This window comes from Macaca fascicularis, chromosome 17 (genome assembly GCF_037993035.2).
Source record: "Macaca fascicularis isolate 582-1 chromosome 17, T2T-MFA8v1.1".
NCBI lineage: Eukaryota > Metazoa > Chordata > Mammalia > Primates > Cercopithecidae > Macaca > Macaca fascicularis.
Window position 1 is genome coordinate 66,635,153 of NC_088391.1, and position 21,646 is coordinate 66,656,798.

Genomic DNA, 21,646 nt, shown 5'->3' on the forward strand with positions numbered 1-21,646 from the left:
TCTCCCATCCTAATGAGAACACTGAAAGGGCTGAGACTGGGTTTTCATCTTTGTATTTTCCATTGTACTGTGTATATACAGTAGGTGCCAAAGGAAAGTTGAGATGTATTAAATGAAATATTGTCAAGCCCTACTTTTAGACAGACAAAGTAGCTTCTTGCTATTGGAAAGCTAAGAATAAAATTCTCGTCTATGAAAATGTTTTGTCGACTGCTTTATGTGACCATGAGCAAGTTACAGAACTTCTCTGTGCTTTAGTGTTCTTTTTGCAAAGTGGCAGTAAAACCTGCTTCATGGGGTTCAGAGGATGAGAGGAGGCAAGTAAGAAGCTGTTTCAATTGGAGCAATGAGGGAATATGGTCAAATATGGACACCAGAAATAAGGAAAAGGGCCAGATTCCAAAAAAAGTAGATAAGTCACCAGGCATGAGTTCCAGCCACTGCCACCTGTTTCTAGTTCCCGTTCCTCATCTCTCAGGCTGAGCACACAGGAGGCATGGAAAATGTCCCCTGCACCAGTACTGTGACGTTTGGAGTGCATCTGCCCTGGAAGTAGGTGTTCTTGTCCCCTCCTGTGCTTTATTTTTATGTTATTTGTATTTTGACAACTTTTTTGAGCTAGTTTGCATGCTATAAAATCTTTCCTTCTTTATTAAAGATTCTTAAGCATTCTCCCACATTATCATGATAATTTAGTGTTACTCTTTTACAGTGGACTGATATTTTCTTAAATGGTGTGCTCTTCTGTTGCTAGCAGTGATACATTGTAAGTGTTTTGTATGTGGAACTTATAACTTCAGATTCTGATTTATTTGCCATTTTAAATTTTGTTTATAAAATTCTTTTGTACTGTTAGGTAAAAAGGCGACAGTTTACCTGAGAGGCTACTCACCCTTAACTCATGACTCGCCTTTAGTCTAGGTTAAATTTTATAGATCAAAACTTTTATTTTCTGACAGTAGAGCTTCTAATTTTGTTCATTATGTGATACTCAAAATTCTTATGAAAGCTATGGATTCTTTTATTAAAAAATGAATATAAGCACACATTTTGCACATAATTTAAGTAGTTTCATGAATCCCATGAGTCTTGTTCAATGGAGTAAACAACTCTGGCTAGGGCAGATGTCATGTCTTTTACACCTTGAAACAAAGTTTGTTTTTGTTTCTGAGACAGAATCTCACTCTGTCACCCAGGCTGGAGTGCAGTGGCATGATCTTGGCCGACTGCAGTTGTGACCTCCCAGAGTCAAGAGATCCTCCCACCTCAGCCTCCAGAGTAGCTGCAGCCAGAGGCGTGTGCCCCCACACCTGGCTAATTTTTGTATTTTTTGCAGAGATGGGGGTCTCACTCTGTTTCCTAGGCTGGTCTTGAGCTCAGGCAATCTGCCTGCTTAGGCCTCCCAAAGTGTTGGGATTACAGGCGTGAGCCACTGCACCTGGCGAAACTAAGTTTTTTCATGTGCCAAAAGTTTTTCTGTGTGGTCCAACTCATGGAATTTTTAGAAGCCAATTATTTGACCAGGGTTATAATTTTCAGCTAGTTTTTTGCATCCTCATTTACCTTTACATTCTTGAAGTGTTAGATTGTTTTTACAATTGCCATGTGAAGGTCAGTGAGATAATGATTAACTGTGAATGAGGACTGTGTGAGCAAAAATGTTAATTTAACTGGCCTGGAGTTACATAACTCATGTTGGTGGTTTAGGTTTTATAAGGTACTTTCCTGTGTGTTTTCATCTGATTCTTGCAGAACCCCTCTCTGTTAGGAATGGCAGATGATATTGTCATTTTTTGTATGAGGAAATGAAAACCCACTTAAGGGACTTATATACAGCTTTCAAATGGTGGGGTTGAGGTGAGGGCCTTTAATTTTTAATCCCAGTATTACTTATGGATTGAGTATATTTTCCCATGGGTCATTGTAGTTGCTAATTAAATGTATAAGTGTTTTTTGTGTGTGTGTGTGTGTGTGTGTGTGTTTTTTTTTTTTTTTTACTATAAATCTCTCTCTGTCTCTCTCTCTCTCTATATATATATATATAACTCTATATAAAACATATATATATTCTTTTGGGTTGACTGTTTTTTAGACTTATTTTTATCTAGTCTTTTCTTCTGTAAATTAACTCCATTCTCTTCCCTGTGTCAGGATTTGTTTCTAATGCTCCTATGATGTTTTTTTCTGCTCTCTAGAGGTGCCTCAGATTTTTAAAAAATTTTTTATATTCTGTAAATAGGATTTTGGAATAGAGAAAGGTAAATGTAAAGTATGTCAGTGAATTCTTTTTTCTTTCTTCTTCTTCTTATTTTTTTTTATTTTTATTTTTTTGAGACGGAGTCTCGCTCTGTCGCCCAGGCTGGAATTCAGTGGTGCGATCTCAGCTCACTGCAAACTCCGCCTCCCGGGTTCAGGCTGTTCTCCTGCCTCAGCCTCCTGAGTAGATGGGACTACAGGTGCCCACCACCACACCTAGCTAGTTTTCTTTTATTTTTAGTAGAGACAGGGTTTCACTGTGTTAGCCAGGATGGTCTTGATCTCCTGACCTCATGGTCGGCCCACCTCGGCCTCCCAAAGTGCTGGGATTACAGGCATGAGTCACTGCACCTGGCTGTCAGTGAATTCTTAAGTATTGTTTTTAAATCTAAAATGCTTCCTTTTAATCAAGTTCATTAAAAGAATATAGGAATATGGCCACTTCTAAAGTTGGGCTTTTAAAAAATTTTTAATATTTTGGGTACATAATAGGTATATATATTTATGGGTAACAAAAGATTTTTATACAGGCATGTAATGTGTAATAATCACATCAGGGTAAATGAGGTATCCCTCACTTCAAGCATTTATGCTTTGTGTTACAAACAATCCAATTGTACTCTTTCAGTTATTTAAAAATATACAGCTAAATTTTTTTTTTTAATGATCCCATAAAAGTTTATTTACAAAAACACAGGTAGAGCTCTGGATTTGACCCATGCATTAGAGTTTGCTAATCTCTGCTCTGTGCTATATGTAGATAATATATGTATACAGATTCTGTACCATAAGTATAGATTATATGCCATATGTGTGTGTATATATATATTTTAAGTTCTAGGGTACATGTGCACAACGTGCAGGTTTGTTACATATGTATACTTGTGCCATGTTGGTGTGCTGCACCCATCAACTCGTCATTTACATCAGGTATAACTCCCAATGCCATCCTTCCCCTCTCCCCCCTCCCCATGATAGGCCCCGGTGTGTGATGTTCCCCTTCCAGAGTCCAAGTGGTCTCATTGTTCAGTTCCCACGTATGAGTGAGAACATGCGGTGTTTGGTTTTCTGTTCTTGCGATAGTTTGCTGAGAATGATGGTTTCCAGCTACATCCATGTCCCTACAAAGGACACGAACTCATCCTTTTTTATGGCTGCATAGTATTCCATGGTGTATATGTGCCACATTTTCTTAATCCAGTCTGCCACTGATGGACATTTGGGTTGATTCCAAGTCTTTGCTATTGTGAATAGTGCCGCAATGAACATACGTGTGCATGTGTCTTTATAGCAGCATGGTTTATAATCCTTTGGGTATATACCCAGTAATGGGATGGCTGAGTCATATGGTATTTCTAGTTCTAGATGCTTGAGGAATCGCCATACTGTTTTCCACAATGGTTGAACCAGTTTACAATCCCACCAATAGTGTAAAGGTGTTCCTATTTCTCCACATCCTCTCCAGCACCTGTTGTTTCCTGACTTTTTAATGATTGCCATTCTAACTGGTGTGAGATGGTATCTCATTGTGGTTTTGATTTGCATTTCTCTGATGGCCAGTGATGATGAGCATTTTTTCATGTGTCTGTTGGCTGTATGCATGTCTTCTTTTGAGAAATGTCTGTTCATATCCTTTGCCCACTTTTTGATGGGGTTTGTTTTTTTCTTGTAAATTTGTTTGAGTTCTTTGTAGGTTCTGGATATTAGCCCTTTGTCAGATGAGTAGATTGCAAAAATTTTCTCCCATTCTGTAGGTTGCCTATTCACTCTGATGGTAGTTTCTTTTGCTGTGCAGAAGCTCTTTAGTTTAATTAGATCCCATTTGTCAATTCTGACTTTTGTTGCCTTTGCTTTTGGTGTTTTAGACATGAAGTCCTTGCCCATGCCTATGTCCTGAATGGTATTACCTAGGTTTTCTTCTAGGGTTTTTATGGTTTTAGGTCTAACATTTAAGTCTCTAATCCATCTTGAATTAATTTTTGTATAAGGAGTAAGGAAAGGATCCAATTTCAGCTTTCTACTTATGGCTAGCCAATTTTCCCAGCACCATTTCTTAAATAGGGAATCCTTTCCCCATTTCTTGTGTTTCTCAGGTTTGTCAAAGATCAGATGGCTGTAGATGGGTGGTATTATTTCTGAGGGCTCTGATCTGTTCCATTGGTCTATATCTCTGTTTTGGTACCAGTACCATGCTGTTTTGGTTACTGTAGCCTTGTAGTATAGTTTGAAGTCAGGCAGCGTGATGCCTTCAGCTTTGTTCCTTTGGCTTAGGATTGTCTTGGCAATGCAGGATCTTTTTTGGTTCCATATGAACTTTGAAGCCGTTTTTTCCAATTCTGTGAAGAAAGTCATTGGTAGCTTGATGGGAATGGCATTGAATCTATAAATTACCTTGGGCAGTATGGCCATTTTCACGATATTGATTCTTCCTATCCATGAGCATGGTATGTTCTTCCATTTGTTTGTGTCCTCTTTCACTGAGCAGTGGTTTGTAGTTCTCCTTGAAGAGGTCCTTTACATCCCTTGTAAGTTGGATTCCTAGGTATTTTATTCTCTTTGAAGCAATTGTGAATGGAAGTTCATTCCTGATTTGGCTCTCTGTTACTGGTGTATAAGAATGCTTGTGATTTTTGCACATTAATTTTGTATCCTGAGACTTTGCTGAATTTGCTTATCAGCTTAAGGAGATTTTGGGCTGAGATGATGGGGTTTTCTAAATATACAATCATGTCATCTGCAAACAGGGACAATTTGACTTCTTCTTTTCCTAACTGAATACCCTTTATTTCTTTCTCTTGCCTGATTGCCCTAGCCAGAACTTCCAACACTGTGTTGAATAGGAGTGGTGCGAGAGGGCATCCCTGTCTTGTGCCAATTTTCAAAGGGAATGCTTCCAGTTTTTGCCCATTCAGTATGATATTGGCTGTGGGTTTGTCATAAATAGCTCTTATTATTTTGAGATATGTTCCATCAATACCGAATTTATTGAGAGTTTTTAGGCTAAATTATTTTTGACCACATTCACCCTGTTGTCCTAGCAAATATGATGACGTATTCCTTCTTTTGACTTTTTTGTAACCATTAACCCTCCCCACCTCCCTGTCACCTCCCCACTACTCTTCCCAGCCTCTGGTAACCATCCTTCTAATCTCTATCTCAATGAGTTCAATTGTTTTAATTTTTAGCTCCCACAAACATTTATAAAAAATATTTATAAAAATAAATTTTTAGCTCCATGAAAACACGCAATGTTTGTCTTTCTGTGCCTGGCTTATTTCATTTAACATAATGATCTCCAGTTCCATTGATGTTGTTGTAAATGACAGTGTCTTGTTCTTTTTTATGGCTGAATAGTACTCCATTGTGTGTAAGTATCAATTTTTTTTTATCCGTTCATCTGCTGATGGACACTTAGGTTTCTTCCAAATCTTGGCTATTGTGAATAGTGCTGCAATAAACATGAGAGTGCAGGTATCTCTTCGATATTCTGATTTCTTTTCTTTTGTGTGTATACTTGTGAGTGGGATTGCTGGATCTTAAGGTAGCTCTGTTTTTAGTTTTTTGAGGAACCGCCAAACTGTTCTCCATATTGGTTGTACTGATTTACATTTCCGCCAACAGTGTATGAGGGTTACCTTTTCTTCACATCCTGGCCAGCATTTGTTATTGCCTCTCTTTTGAATAAAAGCCATTTTAAGTGGTATGAGATGATCTCTCCTTGTAGTTTTGTCTTGCGAGTTTGGCTTCTTACTTACTAGAACTACAAAGAAAAGTTTTCTAGTTCTTCAGTTGCACCTTAATATACTTGAACTTCTAGAGATATTATGTAGATTTTGTATTTATTGATTTCATAATCCCCATCCTTTATACATTCTGCATAGTATGAAATTAGTCTGACATAATGTTTCTGTAGCGAACTTGGTATACCTCATTTATGTAATTATTCCTAAGGGGCCTTAAGGGTGGTAAAATTGTGCTTTCTATTACCTCGTTAAAATTAGAATAACAATATTGAGGGTCAGGTGTGTGTATATGTATATAGAATAAAATGTTTTTAGTACTGTTTATTTTTGAGAAAATTATACTGTTTTATAGTTAGTTTCAAATTTGTTCTCTTGATGTTACCCTTGGGTGGAATATCCTATTAGATTTTGTTAGTAATTTTCTTAAATATTAAATCTTTCAGAAAAATTTTGAAGTTTTTGGTATAAATTTAGGACCAATTAAAGTTCAGAAACAAATCTGCTCTGATAGTTCATTCTTTCCTCTTTTTTAAAAAAGGCTGTTATTTTCTTTCTATGGTATACTTATTTTTTAAATATATTATTGATGTATTGAAGTACGGTAGTAATTTAGATATTTTTAAAACATTTTATATGGGAAAAGAGTAGATTTACTTTTGTATTCTTGCAAATTATTGAAGTTTTAATCTGAATGGATTAATTGACTTGATTATATTCTAATTCAGAGGAAATTTGTATCTCCCTGGTCTACTTTTTTTTTTTTTTTTTTTTCCGAGACGAAGTCTCGCTCTTGTACCCCAGGCTGGAGTGCAATGGTGTGATCTCGGCTCACTGCAACCTCCGCCTCCCGGGTTCAAGCGACTCTCCTGCCTCAACCTCCTGAGTAGCTGGGATTACAGGCATCTGCCACCATGCCTGGCTAATTTTTATATTTTCAGTACAGACGGGGTTTCACCATGTTGGCCAGGCCAGTCTCGAACTCCTGACCTCAGGATCTGCCTGCCTCAGCCTCCCAAAGTGCTGGGACTATAGGCCTGAACCACCACGCCCAGCCTCCCTGGTCTACACTTTATATGTTCTATGGATGTTCAATGTTGGAGGCCAGAAACCAGAAGTGAATAAATATTACAAGTGTTGCTAGTTACTCAACTAAGTGTATTTTCTATTTTAGATCCTATTTTCTAGGTTATAAGACGAAATGTTAGAAGATATTCAGAAGAAAAATGATAAACGTAAAGTATTAGGATATTCCCCCAAGTAACATTTGTCATAGAATATTCTAATGTTTTTCTGACTTCAGTTGGAGTCAGAGGAAGCTTTTAAACTTTTTTTAACCTTATGTTTTTGGTTTTGTTATTTGTATTGATATAGACCATGCATGTAACACCAAAATATGTTTTAAAAGTTAGCAATAAATTTGTTTAACCCATTTATGCCTAGTGTTCCATTACTGGAATGTAAAACTTGTGGGAGTTATTTACAGTCTACTGTGCAACTCATCGCCAAGGTGTGATTTTTCACAAAAGTATTTTGCAACCTCTGGCATAAATGGATTAATTTGGAAGTTGTATATTACTTTGACTATTCTGTAACTAGTCTTTTCTTGAAAGTGAAGTTCCCCAATGTCCTAATTCTTTGTATCAGGATCTAGAAATAGTAGAAATCTTCCTAAAGTATTCTCATTTCTGCTCTGTTCTAGAGTGAGATATTTAGTATCCTTGGTGACCTGTGGAGGCGTAGTGAGGGTTGTCGGTGCTGTGCCGGGAACTTCCTGTGTTCCTAAGGCCATTCCAGTCTTCCCCTGAAATGATTCTTCCCTTGTCATATTTGTTCACTGTCCTAGACTATATTATCAGCAAATACCTATAGGTAATTCCACATAAACAAAAGCTCTTGGGGGCCTTCAACAATTTTTAAAAATATAAAAAGACCCTGAGATTCAAAAGTTGGAGAATTCTCTTATAAAGCGTTTGGATTTTACCTTGAATGCAGTAGGAAGTCATCGAGTGACTTTGCAAAAGCATGAGCTAATCAGTATTCTTAGAGAGCCCAGGTCATCCTCTGAAATGTGAGTTGCCCAGAGGCCAGCCAAACAGCTATTGCTGGAATTCAGGAGAGAAATGAGGGCTCAAGTTGCTACTTGTTGGGAGAGATGTGGTAGCTCAAATAGATCTAAAGGAGGTAGAATCAGTAGTTCTGGGAGGGTTTGAGTGTGAGAAAAAAGGTCTAGTTTACTCTTAGGTGTTTGATGTCTGAGGCCAGTAGCCGGTGGTATTATAAATGGAGTGGACTTTTTTTTTTCTTTGAGTGGTGGTTGTGTGCCACTCTTTTCCAGTTCCATTGTCCCTGATGAGAAGTAACTTGTAATTCAAATCAAGGTACTCTGGTATGTAATGTGTCATTTTTCTCTCATTGCTTTTCAAGATTTCCTGGTTATACTTGGTTTTCAGTGGTTTGACTGATTTGCTACATACCATTTTCTTTGCATTTATTCTGCTTGGTATTTGCTGATCTTCTTGAATCTCTGAATGTGTTTTCCTCAGTTATGGAGAAAATTTTGGCTATTATTTTATCAAATATCATTTTCTGTCCTACTCTTTTCTTTTTCTGGGGCACCAATTGTTATCCAGTAATGTTAGCTCTTTTAATGTTTTCCCACAGGTCCCTAAGGTTTACTTTCGTCAATCTCTTATCTTTCTGTTCATTAGATTGAATGATTTCTATTGATCTGTCTTCAGGTTCACTGACTTTTGATTCTGGTCGTCTCTTCAGCTGTTACTCTTATCTGGTGAAACTTTTCATTTTAGCCACTTTATTTTTCAGTTCTTGGGCTTGGTTCTTATTTTTTGTTCATTTTTTATGGTCTGCATTTCTCTGCTGAGATTTTCTTTCATTATTATCATGAGCATATTTTCCTTTCTGTACCTGGGTATTGGAATGATAGCTGCTTTGAAATGCTTGCTTGCTAATTAGGATAGCTGGAACATCTTGGAGTCTCTCTTGATTGTTTTTTCTCCTGGAAAGTGGCCACTTTCTCCTGGTTCCTTTATGTCAAGCAACTTGGATTATATCCTGGACATTATAAATGATAAGTTGTGGAAACTCACAGTTCTGTGATGTTTTGCCAAAGAGTGTGTTTTGTTTGTTTTGTTAAAACAGGCATTTAGGCTCGGCGCAGTGGCTCATGCCTGTAATCCCATCATGTTGGGAGGCAAGGTGGGCAGATTACTTGAGGCCAGGAGTTCGAGACCAGCCTAGTCAACAAGGTGAAACCCTGTCCCTACTAAAAATACAAAAATGAGCTGGGCATGGTGGTGCACGCCTATAATCCTAGCTACTTGGGAGGCTGAGGCACAAGAATTGCTTGAACACTGGAGGTGGAGGCTGTAGTGAGCCAAGATTGTGCCACTACACCCCAGCCTGGGTGATAGAGCGAGACTCTGCCTTGAAAAAGAACCAAAAGAGCAACAAAACCAGGCACTTAATTTACATGGACTCAAACTGCAAATTCTGTTTTCCCTGTAGTGGTGGCAGTTTAAATCTCAGGTCAGGTCTTTTTGCCTTCACTACGCCACTTGGAGTAAGCCTGCACCTGTGGTTCAGGGGCTGTCTAGAGATTTGGGAGTTTTTATATTTTCTCTCTCTAGTTCTGTCTTGCCTGAAATTTCAGCCTTACTTTCCGGTAACTGTGGTTGTCCTGAACTCTGTCCTCTATTTCTGAAGGCGGATGAGACCGTGAGTTTTCCATGAGAATTTTAGCCTCTTAACATGGACAGACCAGGGCCTGTCTTCAGGCAGTACAAACTAGATGCTCATTTAGTGCAGTTCCTTCTTCCACATGTCAGCTCACCTCCAGTAAATGACTGCTTTCAGCTGCTCTCCAGTACCGTCAGAATTTTTAAAAAAATACATTAGTCCTAAGTTTGTAGTTTTTATCTGTGGAAGGGTTGGTCTAAGGGGAGCTACTTGACCATCCCGGAAGTAGAATTGTGATATTGACTTGACATTATGAACTGAGAAAGAGAGAGAATAGAAAAACAATCTGGCTATGTCGGGGACAGGGAGCTAAGGGGGGTGAATTTGATTTTGGTCACGTTGAGTATCTTGTTAGCTAAGGTGGGGATTCCACCAACTGGTAGGTTTTGAAGTAAGAATTGTAGAGGTGAGGTTTGTGCTGGCCTTAGAGGTTTCAGACTGCTAAGTGTGCAGATGATGCCTGAGATCATGAGAGTAAATGAGCAAGGAGGAATATTTTGAGAGGATTTGCCTGAATTTATAACCCTGAGGAACAGTCATGTCTAAGAGGTCAGCACAGCAAGGGGAACCCAGGAAAAAGATTCCAAAGTAAGTGCAGTAACCAGTAAGAAAAAATTGTTACCAAAACCAAAAGAAGCGGTCAGCAGTTCTTAAGCTGGTATTTATTGACCTGACTTTTCCAGGGTTATGTTTCAGAGTGCTTCTGAACCTTCTGCATTGTGAGTGTGTGTGTAAGAGAGATTTCTGGGGAGAAGTCTCACAGCATTCATCATGTTTCCAGAAAGCATTGTGACCTAGAAATAGTTAAATATTGAAATAGATAGCATCAAATTAAGAGTTCAGAAAAGTGACCCCTCCCACCACCAAATCTCTATGTTATCTGCAAATTAGGATTCCCTAGTGGCCTAGAGCAATTTCAGAGTGAAGGTGGAAGACAAGTAGGAGTTCACTGAGAAGTAAATCGGAGATGCGAAGGTGGGAGAGTATAGAATTCTCTTTCAGGAAGTCTGGGTGATAAGGCGAGGACAGATTGCATGATAGAGGGGAATAAGATGAGATGAATAGCATAGTAATGCCTGCCTGGCTTCATCTGTTGCAGGCCACTTGCTGTACTATCCCCTTTGTGCTTATGTACTGAGTTGTTTTAGTTGGTGAAAGCTGCTCTGTTGTAAATTCGAGGCTCTGTGGGCTGGCATGCATGCATTCATAGCTTTTGATTGCAAGAGGTCATGAGCTCCGTGAGAATAGGGACTTATTTTTCCCTTTATTTTTGGTGTTATTTCCTATAGCAGCTTTTATTGTTACTCTGCACATTGTAAAGACTTACTGTGGCTCACTGGCAGAGGTTTCAGGATATGGGATAGGGACATGATCTGGTGGAAACAGTGGTCCCAGTGCCAAGGGTGTAGAGAACATCTCTGGTCCAAGGTTTCCCTTACAGTTATGCATGCTTATTCTGAGGTCCCTGGAGGGTTTGCAAGTTTCTATAACCTTCCTAATGCTTGCCTTTTATAGGCCCTTATAACAGAGAAAGGCTCTAAACTTTGCACAGGAGTAGTAGGGAACTATGAAATACACACACGTCTCTCCTCCTCCCTGCCTTGTGGCCTCTTTTCTTACTAGGAGAGAAATTCGATTGTTGGGAAGATGCTAGGGTGAATTAGTATGGGAATCGGAAAAGTATGCCGAAGTAGGGGAAGTTCAGATTGTATAGTTTCTGAATACATCGTCATATCTTTAAAGTTGCAGAATATCTGTTGTGGCTCATTTCTATTGCTGCTTTTATTTTCTGCCACTGAGAAGTAGAGTACAGGCATGTGTCGCTAAATGATGGGGATACCCTTCTGAGAAATGTGTCATATAGGCTATTTTGTCATTGTGTGAACATCATAGAGTGGACTCACACAAACCTAGATGGTGTAGCCTACCAAACACATAGGCTTATATAATGTAGCTTATTGCTTCCAGGCTACAAACCTGTGCTGCTTGTTATTGTGTTGAATACTGTAGATAATTGTAACACAGTGGTTGTGTATTTAAACATATCTAAACATAGAAAAGGTACAGTAGAAATACGGTATAAAAGATAAGAAATGCTCCATTCGTATAGGGCACTCACCATGAATGGAGCTTGCAGGACTGTAAGCTGCTCTGGGTGAATCAGTGAGTCACTGGTGACTAAACGTAAAGGCCTGGGACGTTACTGACACTGCTGCAGAGTTTATAAACACTGTATACTTACACTGTACTGAATTTATAAAGAGTGATTTTTCTTTCTTCAAGAATAAACTTAGCTCACTGTAACTTTAATAAAATATTCATTTTTTTACACTTTTTGACTCTTGTAATGACACTTAACACATTGTGCAGCTGTACAAAACTATTTTCTTTCTCTGTATTCTTATTCTATAACCTTTTTTCAAGGTTTACAACTTTTTTTTTTTTTTTTAACTTTTTAAACTTTTTTGTTAAACACCAAGACACAAACACCAGGATTATCTAGGTCTACACAGGGTCAGGATCGTCAATATCACTGTCCTCTACCTCCACATCTTGTCCCACTGGAAGGCCTTCAGGGGCAATAGCACACATGGAGCTGTCGTCTCCTATGACACCAATGCCTTCTTCTGGAATACCTCTGGAGGGACTGGCCTGACGCTGTTTGACAGTTAACCTTTTTTTTTTTTTTTTTTAAATAAGTGGGTTACACTCTAAAAACTATGATAAACAGTATAGTAACATAATTATTATTATCAAATATTATATTCTGTACATAATGTTCATGGTATACATTTATAATACTGGCAGCATAGTAGGTTCAATTACACCAGAATCACCACAAACACATAATGCATTGCACTACGATACTGTGATTGCTGTGATATCACTAGATAGAAAATGGGAAATTTTCAGGTCCCTTGTAGTCTTAAAGTGAGACCACCATTATATTTGCAGTCAGTCGTTTTGACCAAAACATCTCTATCTGGCACGTGACTACTTTTCTGTCTCCCAGTGTCCCCTTCTCTCCCAAGCCAGTTAACACACCTTCCTGTTCCTTCTAGCCCTCATGAAGCTGCCATCTGTCACTGTGCTACTCATATCAGGTAATGGTAAAAATCCTTGATTAAAGATTAAGTGAGAGCAAATTCTCCACCGATAGTCACATCTTACAATAGAAATTTGTTTAAAAAATGAATCCATAGTTGTTTGAATATATAGTAGACGTTTTGGATCCTGCCCTTTTCAGGCGCTTTGCCAAGGAGTAAAATATTTCAAGTCACCTCTGAAGCTCAAGTTCCACAGCCAGCTTGTTGCCCGTTGCCCCTTCTATAAAGGCTCTACATCATCCCGAGTTGTCACTGCTTGGTGAGAAAGTACAAATCAACTGTGCATAGTACATAAAAAAAATCTTCAGAGGGCTTCTTTTAATGTTTTGGATATTCTTCATGTTTCATACATGGCTTAATTTTTAAAAATACAAATGGAAACACAATACAGTCGACCCTCAGCATGCCTGGAGGATTGGCGTCAGGACTCCCTGCAGATACCAACATCCGTGGATGTTCAGGTTCCTTATATAAGATTGTTAAACCCAAAAGATACAGAGAGCTGGCTATATGCATACTCTTGTGTCCCTTGGTTTCGTTACTTAACAGTATTGCTTGACAGCCCTTATATATTGGCACATAAAGTGCTTTGTTTTAAAAAAAAATACATGTGTATATATGCATACATATGTATGTATTAGGTATATATATATTTTTTGAGACAGAGTTTCGCTCTTGTTGCCCAGGCTGGAGTGCAATGGCACGATCTCCTCTCACCACAACCTCCACCTCCCAGGTTCAAGCAATTCTCCTGCCTTAGCCTGCCGAGTAGCTGGGATTACAGGCATGTGCTACCACACCAGGCTAATTTTGTATTTTTAGTAGAGACGGGATTTCTCCATATTGGTCAGGCTGGTCTCGAACTCCCGACTTCAGGTGATACAATTGTGTTGTGTTACATTGTATGGATAAATTAGAATTCATTTAACTTGTCCTCTTTTGCTATTTGCCTTTTCCCCTCATATTTGTAATTATAAGCAGTGCTTTGGTTTATAACAATGGGCACGGGTCGTTTTGCATGTGTGCAGTTCCAGCAGTGGGGTAACTCCCAACTGCTCAGTTGTTGCTTTTCCACTCTAGATGCTTGGCCAGTTTCTACTTCCATCAGCCTCACGTGAAAGGTTCTGTTACCCCATTCTTGTTCTGTCCACCAAAGATGAAAATGATACCTCGTACTTTTGATTTTATATTTATCTCATAAGTGAGATTAGTATGTCTAAATATAATTTGTGTCTTTTTCTGTTAACTCTTTATATTCTCTTCCCCTCTTTTGTAGGAGCACTTTCCTTATTATAGAAATTGGCTCTTTGCCTAATAGGTGACTTGATGTGTGTGTGTGTCAGTTTGTGTTTTGTCTTCCATGAAAAACTTAAAAACTTTTTATCTAGTTGAGTTTATTTTTTCTTTTATGATTTCTGGGTTTTGTATTACAAAGATTTTTCTCATTCCTAGAGTACAAAAATTATCCTAGTTTCTTTAGGTTATTTTGTGGATTCACCTTTCATGCTTTAAAATCATCCATCTACTTGGAATAACTTGAGTGTAAGGCATGAGCAATGGATCTATTTTAACTGTTTAGAAGTCTTAGGATTTGTCTTGATAGACAACTACCCAGGTGAATTCACCTTTTTTTTTTCTTCTAATTTTCATGATCTACTGGGCAAATACTACAAATCATCTACTTGATACTTTCATCACTTCCCATCTGAACCCTGACATTTATGAGAATGTTAGTAAATCCAGATGAAAATATGTGTCTTCCCAGACACCCTTGCTGCTTGGGTTGGCTGTGTGTCCCAGAGGACTACTGAGTGCAGCTCAGGAGAGCTATTGCCTTGCTGGTCAAGTGGTACAGGATCCTGGGATAACCCTGTAATCTTACCCTTTCTCTCTTTTTCTGTTTGGATGAGGGTGTGCGGTGCAGATGTCCGGCAGCCACCTTGTGACCCTGAGGCAACAAAGCATGCAGATAGATGGACCTGGGACCCCAAGGACATTTTGGGACTGGTTTATAACTGTGGATTTCTTGCTACTTAGAACAAAATCATTGTCTTCAAGCCACTTTTAACTAAGTTTTCAATTATTTTCTCACCTCATGTGTCCATAAATGATGTACCATCTGTATTATATACTATTTATACTGTAATTTGAAAAGTAATTTTTTCTGATTATTAAGGAAATAATGCCTATTGAAAAAAACCCAGAATTGGCTGAAAAACATATAGAAAAATAATAGCCACTCATAATCTTGTAATGTTATAACCAGTTTTGTATGTATGTTTTAAAGCTTTGACATCTTTTTCTGTGATCTCAGTTTATTTGCTATTTCTTAAATATACTGAAGGACTCACTGGTAAATCAAACTAACCAAGGAATTTAAATCATACTCCTAGTTTCTTCTTTGGCTTTTAGTCATTTTAAACTTTCAACTGATTTTTTTCAGAAATATAAACTTCCCCTCAAAGTGGTGTATTCATTATCAAATCACAATTTCATAAATTTGAATACATGACTTAATGTCCATTTATTCCTTGAAATATTTGTTTGCAAATCTAAATAGAGAACAATAGAAGTCAGTGACTTTAACAAAACTTACATTTGTACTCTTAAAGAAAACAATGCTTAAACACATCTGAAATGAACAGTATTGTGGATCAGTGTCTGTGGCTTCCAAAAGTGTGTTGTTAACTGACTCCAATTTAAGAAACATTTATTCATCCTTAAAAATATCTTCCAATTTGAATTAACATTGCAAAAGAATTGCTTTTGGCTTGATAACTTATAAAACGTTTAGTAGGATTATCATCAAATGAAAATACCACATTAAAAAAAATTCCTAGCATTTGTGAGCTGTCAAGAAAATTGTTGTGGATTGTGCTTTCAGAAACATTTCTATGGATGTTGTGAATTTTATAGAAAAATATAACTGAAGTAAAAACACTTGTGAAAAAAGTTCCAGCTTCTGGCAGTAGAGGTCAGAATGCTTCCGTGTGTTGGGAAACTCAAAGCAGAAGGGGACATAAAATGGAAGAATGCAACTAAATGGAAGGACTGAATTTGTAGTTTTTATTCTTAATATTTTGACCTTTTCCAAATAGGACTTGAGAGTTTGGGAATACACAAAATTACAGTGGAATACAATGGTGTCTCAAACCGTTTATGTTCTCACTTGGGTATTAGCCTAGTTTTTGAAACAGAAAACCTGCTCAAAGGAAATGAAAACATATTATTTGAACAATATTCTGATTATAGTAATGGAATAGTAGTATTCAATCTTTAAAAAATAGGGACTTAATTATAAAGAAAATACAAGTGATATCTTACTGAAATTACTGGATTAAATCTGCCAGCAAATAGCTTGTAGTGAGCATATTGTTTCAGAGTCAATTTCAATTTCCTAGTCCTGTTATTTATAATTTTGGCTTCAGGTTAAATTATAACAGAAGACTGTCACAACATATTTCTTTTTTTTTTTTTTTTTTGAGACGGAGTTTTGCTGTGTCCCCCAGGCTGGAGTGCAGTGGCATGATCTTCACTCCCTGCAAGCTCTGCTTCCTGGGTTCAAGCAATTCTTCTAACTCAGTCTCCCAAGTAGGGATTACAGGTGCCCACCACCGTGCCCATCTAATTTTTGTATTTTTAGTAGCGATGGAGTTTCACCATGTTGGCCAGGCTGGTCTCGAACTCCTGACCTCAAATGATCCACCCGCCTCGGCCTCCCATAGTTTTGGGATTACAGGCGGGAGCCACCTGTGCCCGGCCTGTTACAACATATTTCTACCCCGTATTTCCTTTCAGTTATAAAATCTTTTGTAAACAAAGTTTAAGCTAGGTCTCATGATTATGAAATGTTTTTATGAAATAATATTTAAATTTGTAGAAAATCGGGCTTCATTTTTTGATGCACATTTTTTTCTCCTCCCCTTAGCATTTTGTTGTTGTTGTTGTTGTTCCAAGAAGAAACTAAGCACTCTTTAGGAAGCTGCTCTCTCTCCTGTGGTATTGGTGGAATTCTGAACCATCAAGGCAAATCCTAAGACTTCTTTATTGCAGGCACGTGGGTGAACTTTCTGAGACAGAGCTCTGTATCTGAATGTTACCCAGTCACTCATTGCTGAAATGCTTTTCTTGAACAAAGAAGGAGAGTTACTTATTTAGTTGAAGGAGTTGGCCAGTGAGACATGCTTGTAAAACATACAATTGAAGAACATTTTATAAATTATCCCCCCCGGATGGAAAATGTCTCCTCATTGTAAAGTATGTGTGTGTGCGTGCACACACACACACACACACACACACACACACACACGTCATATACACGGTGCATCTTAGATGAAGCAAAGTCATAATTAAAATATGTGGGGAAATTTTGTAATTGTTCCCTAAAACTGCACATGTTTGTAAAAGACTCTATATGTTACTAATGAATATATATATGTGTATTTAGGATGTTAGATGTAGTGACATTTCTGTTGAAAGTATCCTTAGCATCCTGCCTGGAGCCTAGTAGATGTTCACTAAATGTTGGTTGAGTAGATGAATAAAATTATGCTGTTCTTACTCCACAGAAGAGTTATTGCTGTCTTTCCACTTGTCAGTGGAAAAAGAATTTATGCTGTCAAGTAGAACATATTATTTAGGTATATGCCTCTCTCCAGACTCAGTATTTGTCTGACCCAATCAATTAACAGTAACTATTCTACTCATTAATCTCTATGATTGTTAATGTAATTATAAATAACATTAAAAGATTTTTGAAAGCTCGCCCTTCTGTGTCTAAGTTATATACAGGCACTCCAAGCCGGCTCCTTTACATTAATCTGAATGAATACCTTCTAAGTGTCTTTGCAGGGAGGAACGAACCTTTTAAGCAATGTAATAGGTAATGTAACACCGGGGTGGAGAGTAAGAATTTGTTAGGTGTTGATTCTGTTTTGAATTCTGTGAATGTCTCTCTCTTTGTATCAATCCACACCTGAAGATTAGTTTGTTCTGCTCTGAATAAGACGTTCATTATTTAATGCATTCCATAGCCGCTACCAATTGAATGTGAAATTCAAACCTCGTTTCACTAGCTAACAAAGATGAGAAGGCACTGCATTATTAACAAAGCTTTTAGCCACTAAGAGGAGTGCTACGTAAATAAGTTGAGGACAACCCCCTCCCAACTGTTTTTTAAACAAAAACAGTGATTCAGGGGTAGTATACGGTGGCACTTCTTTGATGATTGCACATAAGGCATTCTTAATGGGCTTTTTACCTATCAAATGTTCTAAATCGTAACTTGGAATTACAGCTTTAAGTCTTTAATTGAAAGCTTTTAATATGAAAGCTATGAAGTTTTACTTTTGGATCAAATCCTAGTAGTACAAATTTATTTTTGTACCTGAGATAAGAACAACTTACTTTTGTTTTTTTAAAAAAAGGTTTTTAAGACCTTATTTATGATATGGAATGAATCCAGGTATTTTTCCCCTAGGATTTATTCTTCACAATTTTGTTTAATTCAGAGAGAGCTGGCTGTATATACATTAGCATTAGTAATGACTAGCGTATTTGGGGTGATGGCCTGGATGCTGGACAGAGGAAAGGACTATGGACCATCCTCTACAAAAATCTACTCTAATATTTTTGACCAATTGGAGTTTTATTTACTTAATGGTTTCTAAAATTGCAATTATTCTCTGTAAGAGCTAACCTTTGACATTTAATTCTTACCAATATCTGTAAGGAGAATTTGAATAAACTGAAGATCTGTCATATATTGCTGTTTATAAGCTATATCATATTTAGAAATTAATTTATTCAACAGATATTTGAGTACTCACTGGCTAAAAAAGCCAGTGACTTTTCTACGTGTTTGGGATATTTTAGTGAAAATATCAGACAAATATATGGAATGACTAATACATGTGAAGTTACATAATCCGGCCAAATACATAATCCAGCCAAATTTCCTAAATTGGAAATAAGCAAAATTTAGGAAATAAGCTAGGTTTCTTGTGCGTCCCAATAGAAGGCTTTGGATTTGTCCTGTAGCTTTATTTTGGGGGAAAGTTTCCAAATGGGGCTCTGTGAGCAGAGCTCTCAGACGGTGATGGTGGCTCTTGGGAGATGGGGGTGGGATGTACAGAGCAGGTGCCTTCTCAGGGATGTTCAGAATTTCTGCCTGCTCCGCCCTCACACCTCTTCGGTGGGACCAGCTCTCCTCCTCTTAGTTTACACACAGGAATTCAGCACAGTGGTTCTTTGAAAATAACGTTCTAGTCTAGCTTCCAAATGGAATGATGAATGTCAGAAAATGATGAATTATTTTTTTTCAGTTTGAAATTTGCTATAAATACAAGTGCTTTAGATGTTCCATGATTAACGTGTGTTTTAAGAGTGATCTGTGTTCCTCTGTGAATTTAATTTCTTTCTTTCCAGCTTGTTAAAACTGTTCATTACAGGAAGCAGATGATTATCTGAAATCCATCGCTCTCTTAGAATTGGACGTGTGGAAAAGACCTTAGTATCTGGTGATTTGATCATGTTTGTTGTGCTTAGCGCCTCCAGTGATAAAGCCTTCTTTTCCTTTGTTCACAGCTACTTCTGTCTTTATCACGTACTAGGTTCAGTCTTCTGAGTCCAAAATTCATTGTTTTTTCCCCTTTTCGTGACAGACGCAGAATATTTCATTCAGAACACATGTATAGAGCACCTTGTATATAAGAGACATTGTACTAGAGTGATGGATTAAAATAGACTAGCTGCATGTGTTGCTTAGTTTTACAGATGCTTCCATGTTACAAATACTTACTGTCTTCTATATCACAGGCACTTTGCAAGGTTGCATCTATGGTGATGAGCCCCAAACTGCCGTGTTTCATGTGTCTCACTCATCCAGAGGCAATAGGTTGAGAGTGGCAGTTCCAGAAGATGCCCATCCTTCTGTCTTTAGAGCCAGAGTTGCTGAAACTTGGAAACGAGTAAGACTCAGATGAAAAAATGGCAGAAGGGTGTTTTAGCTTTTGCCATGATAATGCTGCATAACAACTCCGAAGTATAGTTTTTGGACCACCTGCATCAGAAGCATCTGAAATGCTTATTAAACTGCAGATTCCTGGCTCCTACCCGGGACACACTGGCCCAAGAATGGTGGCAGAGGTGGGAATCTAAAGTATTAACAAATAGTCCTGATGACCTGTCACCCAGACTGGGGTACAGTGGTGTGATCACGGCTCACTGCAGCCTCGACTTCCTGGGCTTACTCGATCCTCCTGCCTCAACCCCACCAGTTGCTGGGACTGTAGGCATGTGCCACCACGTCTAGTTAATTTTTGTATTTTTTTGTAGAGATGCAGTTTGCCATGTTTCCCAAGCTGGCCTTGAACTCCTGGACCCAAGTGATCCACCTGTCTTGGCCTCTCAAAGTGCTGGGATTACAGGTGTGAGCTACCGCACCCAGCAGTCCTGGTGATTCTTTTTAAAAAATATTTTAAGTTCTGGGATACATGTGTGGGATGTGCAGGTTTGTTACATAAGTAAACATGTGCCATGGTGGTTTGCTGCACCTATCAACTTATCACCTAGGTATTAAGCCCAGCATGCATTAGCTATTTTTCCTGATGATCTCCCTTCCACAGGCCCCAGTATGTGTTTTTCCCCTCCCTGTGTCCGTGTGTTCTTATTGTTCAGCTCCCACTTGTGAGAACATGTGGTGTTCGATTTTCTATTCCTGTGTTAGTTTGCTGAGGATAATGACTTCCAGCTCCATCCATGTCCCTGCAAACAGCATGATCTCATTTCTTTTTATGTTTGCACAGTATTCCATGGTGTATATGGACCACATTTTCTTTATCCAGTCTATCATTGATGGGCATTTGGGTTGATTCCATGGCTTTGCTATTGTAAACAGTGCTGCAGTGAACATATGCGTGCATGTATCCTTATAATAGAATGATTTATCCTCCTTAGGGTGTATACCCAGTAATGAGATTGCTGGTCAAATCATATTTCTGGTTCTAAGTCTTTGAGGAATTGCCACACTGTCTTCCACAATGGTTAAACTAATTTACATTCCCTCCAACCGTAAAAGCATTCCTATTTCTTCACAGCCTTGACAGCATCTCTAGTTTCTTGACTTTTTTTTTTTTTTTTTTAAATTTTACTTTAAGTTCTGGGGTATGTGTGCAGAACGTGCAGTTTTGTTACATAGGATACACATGCCATGGTGGTGTGCTGCACCCATCAACCCATCACCTGCATTAGGTATTTCTTCTAATGTTATCCCTCCCCTAGCCCCCCACCCCCTGACAGGCCCCGGTGTGTGATGTTCCCCTCCTGGTGTCCATGTGTTCTCATTGTTCAACTCCCACTTATGCGTGAGAACATGCGATGTTAGGTTTTCTGTTCTTGTGATAGTCTTGACTTTTTAATAATCGCCATTTTGACTGTGATTATTAAATGAGACTGTATCTCATTGTGGTTTTGATGTGCATTTCGCTAATGATCAGTGAGTTGAGCTTTTTTTCACATGTTCATTGACTGCATAAATGTCTTCTTTCGAGAAGTGTCTGTTCGTGTCCTTTGCCAGCTTTTTAATGCGGTTTTTTTTTTGTAAATTTGTTTAAATTCCTTGTAAATTCTGAATATTAGACCTTTGTCAGATGGATAGATTGCAGAACTTTTGTCCCATTCTGTAGGTTGTCTGTTTACTCTGATGATAGTTTCTTTTTTTGTGCAGAAGCACTTTAGTTTAATTAGATCCCATTTGTCAATTTTTATTTTTGTTGTAATTGCATT

The 21,646-nt window shown here is 38.1% G+C and overlaps 1 protein-coding gene across 28 annotated transcripts in view; it reads left to right on the forward strand.

The window, feature by feature from the left end:
• Window positions 1–21,646, forward strand: part of LMO7 (LIM domain 7) — a 218,602-nt gene that overhangs the window by 25,735 nt on the left and 171,221 nt on the right. The gene's annotated exons all lie outside the window — the stretch shown is intronic.